The sequence below is a fragment of the Palaemon carinicauda genome, chromosome 8 (assembly GCF_036898095.1).
Source record: "Palaemon carinicauda isolate YSFRI2023 chromosome 8, ASM3689809v2, whole genome shotgun sequence".
Lineage (NCBI taxonomy): Eukaryota > Metazoa > Arthropoda > Malacostraca > Decapoda > Palaemonidae > Palaemon > Palaemon carinicauda.
The window spans coordinates 135472157-135476232 of record NC_090732.1 but is presented as its reverse complement, the minus strand read 5'-3'; positions in this window follow the sequence as shown (position 1 = coordinate 135476232).

Here is a 4076-nt window from a genome sequence, read left to right as displayed (position 1 = left end):
TAATTACAGTATTAGGTTGGCCAGGGCACCAGCCGCCCGTTGAGATACTACCGCTAGAGAGTTATGGGGTCCATTGACTGGCCAGACAGTACTACTTTGGATCCTTCTCTCTGGTTACGGTTCATTTTCCCTTTTGCCTACACACACCGAATAGTCTGGCATATTCTTTACATATTCTCTGCTGTCCTCATACACCTGACAACACTTAAGATTACCAAACAATTCTTCACCCAAGGGGTTACTGCTCTGTAATTTTTCTGTGGCAACTTTCCTCTTGGTAAGGGTAGAAGAGACTCTTTAGCTATGGTAAGCAGCTCTTCTAGGAGAAGGACACTCCAAAATCAAACCATTGTTCTCTAGTCTTGGGTAGTGCCATAACCTCTGTACCATGGTCTTCCACTGCCTTGGGTTAGAGTTCTCTTGCTTGAGGGTACACTCGGGCACACTATTCTATCTTATTTCTCTTCATCTTGTTTTGTTAAAGTGTTTATAGTTTATATAGGAGATATTTATTTTAATGTTGTTACTCTTCTTAAAAATTTAATTTTCCTTTTTTTTTCCTTTCCTCACTGAGCTATTTTCCCTGTTGGAGCCCCTGGGCTTATAGCATTGTGCTTTTCCAGCTAGGGTTGTAGCTTAGCAGTTAATAATAATAATAATAATAATAATGGAATTACAGGTAACGAAATATCGTATTTGGGGGTCTTCAGATTTCGCGGTATTTTCGAAATTTCCGGAAAATTCGCGATATGTATATACATATAGGTTATGGAAAAAACCCGCGAAGTGGTGAATTCGCGATGGTCGAACCGCGAAGTAGCGAGGGTTCACTGTATATGCAATTTCACTAGTATAATTTTGCATAACTAGCGAAAAATTGTCTTTATAGCTAAATACCAGGAGCTGCACTACTAACTAAATAATTACATTTATGACGTGCGACAGCAGCCTCAAAATGGCCACCTCCGGGGATGGCTGTGCTCCACTTAACATATCTAAATTATGCTAATTCAACTGTGAGAAGGGAGCTGTAAATTATACACAGAAAAGATTAAATACTCAACTTTCCAGAGGATGAAGATGCTTAAGATTGCATGATAATATTCCGATAAACCGCAACAACACCGAGAGAAACGTGGGAGCGCACTCAACTTAAATGCTACAGTCGAAAGGAATGAAGGGCCATAGTAGTACGGGGGGGGGGGGGGGGGGGGGGGGTTCTACCGGTACCTGGATAGCGGCTCCTCTTCCCCCTCAAAGAGTTAAATATGTTCGGGGTGAAGATTGCTCTGTGTCGTACTGTATCAAAAAATACGTCCCCTGATATTATGCAATATCCTTAAAGATATACTGTATTAAGGATACTCGCGCCAGGAGTTAGAATTCTGGAGACCTACGGTTACTTCTCTGGCAGTATCACTGTAGCAAATATCCCTTAGAAAGCTACCTAAAGGAACCTTCCATCAGGATGACATGGGCCGAACCCAAAAATCAGTTTTGTAAAGTTAAGTGTTTACGTTTTCTGCCACTTGTACGTAAACGTTTTTCATCCTCGGACATCGCCTCACTCCAAAGGTAAGGTTCCACATTTTTGTTAAGTACTTTATTTTTACTGTTTGCTCTAATTAAACTTCTTTTTCAGATTATTAATGTCAATTTATTATCAATTATCACAATACAGTACTTTTCATATCTAGTACATTTAGGGCCAAATATCATTTTTATAATCATTTAATGTGGTGTTTTTCTCGGGTCTGGAATGAATTAGGCTATTTACAAGTAAAAGGCGACTCGCTACACGAAAAATTCACTTCACGAAAGCCCTTAAGGAACCAATTAATTTCGTGTTGTGAGGCATCACTGTACACTTAAACTCAGTAACGAAATAAAGACACGTCATTGTTGAGAACCTGCTGACCATCAGCGCAGGGTAGGGCGGTAAGGTATTGGCAACAGAAATTAAAGTTACAAGTATCTAACAACATAAACGTATATTTCCATTTATACATATATACACACATATACAGTATATGTATAAGATAAATGAAAAACACACAAGAAAAAGAAAAAATGACAGAAAAACAATCAAGGCAAGTCTTTGCGGGAGAGAAAGGCAGCATGTCCGTCTTCTACCAAGCCATAAAGTAAAGTGGTTACTCAGCCAAGAGGTGTGAATGAGCGGGTTAGCCAGTCTACCGCAACCCCCACCCGCTAACTAGCGGAAGGGGTAGTTATCCCTCACTAAAATTATCATGGCTCGTCTTTCAGCTACACCGAAAGTATACCCTATAAATAGCGGAGGGTTTGTATCTACGCCGGAACAACTATTTTTTATAATCCTCTTTCACTACATTTCCTCCTAGAGGGTGATTAATGTTCCAGCCTATATAGAGGATTTTGACAAAGGAAAAATGTATTTCTGGGCGAGGAACCTGTGTCGCCCAGTGAAATGCTCTTCTAGCACCATTTCTAAGGCATAGTTATTGCTAAATATACCAGAGAAAAAAGGATGCATGGAATGCCAGGAATAAACCCAGCTCGCTCACTCTATGAGTGTCGGTATAGTAAACTGGGGAGTGATAGAACCATGACCATAGGTTCCTCACCAATTAGATCTCTCCCTCATCAACATCCCCCGGAACAATGAGGTGCCGTCCTACACCCGTCTGCTGCCTCCTACTACGACTATCCTTCCCTACCCACACACATCCCCACCTGCTTAACTCATTCCTCCATAGCACCAGCGTTGGTCAGACGTGTTTTTGCTTTGCTCTGTGTTGTTTTGTGTTTTTGAAGACGTACGACGTTTTAGAGATCCCTGCTCCCAAGTTGAGTATTTTATTTGTCTGTTTGGGATTTCTAGGTAGCAACACTCATTTAATCTTTTAACGTATTGGGTTTTTTAATTTTATCATCTTATCGCCGCTTGTTCAGGTTCCCTTATAGGGGTTCGCCCGCGGCCCTTTTGGTGTCGCCTCCTCGTGATCTCTGTTTATCGGGCTTTCATTTAGTTCCTTATACTATTTGTAAGCCCTTTTTATGTTATGGACATCTAATTTAATGTTTTTGGCATGATTGTAATTTATTTTTATGACTTTGCGCTGTGCTTGTTAGCCTACTTGGCCAAACCGTAAGCGGTTTCGGTGAGTAGCCTTTCCTACCAGCCTTTATGTTTTTTTAGTTTTTTCGGGGAGACGAACATGTGTGTTTTATTCTCGTTTGGTTGTTTTGGATCGTTATTTTCCCGATTTTGGAAGCCTTGTTGGTGTTTATTTGCTTAGTGCCCTTTCCATTTCGGCATTATCCCGATTTTGAAAGGTTTAGTTTTTATTTTGTTACCAGTGTTCTTTTCCCCCTAATGTCCTCATTTTGCGTGTTAGCATTTATTCTAGTCATTATTTACGTCTGCCATTATATTGTGTTATTACGTTCTTGCCGCCTTTACGAGTCTTTTCTTTGTGTTTCGGCAGGTTGTTTTTAGTCTGCTTGTCATTTCTCGCTTACGCTTCCCACCGAATGTTCCAGCCTATAAATACATTAAGAAAATCCTTCATTTCTCCTAATGTTCCTAAGGTTCACCTAAACTTGAAAAAATCATACCTGGAAAGCACAATGCTTTATTTATTTAGAACTCGGCACACAATATGGTGGAGAGATGGTATACTCAAGAAAAAATAATAGGGAAGTAAGGTTCTAGCTGGGTTCCCTTGCCCTTTATAAAATCAAGAGGTGAAGACCAGTGCCCAGTTCATCCTTGAGTGCTTACCTATTGCCAAGATCTCAGGCCATTCCACCATTTTTCTTTATTGTGTAGTGAACGTTGGTGTGTGGACAGCATTCAGACACTAGGCAGTCTGCATACTACATCTGGCCACAGTCCGCAAACCACTACAACGCCACCCTGCACCGCAATGTACTGTATTTGCAATCAAACCCCTTTTACTTTGATTATCTAGTCATAGAGATAATGAGACTAGGAGTAACCCTTATAAATTACTATAAAGTTTGTATCGACGTAGAAATAAATTAAATTTCTGCTTCCTAACAGCAAACCATTGAAAAAACAAAGAAACTTA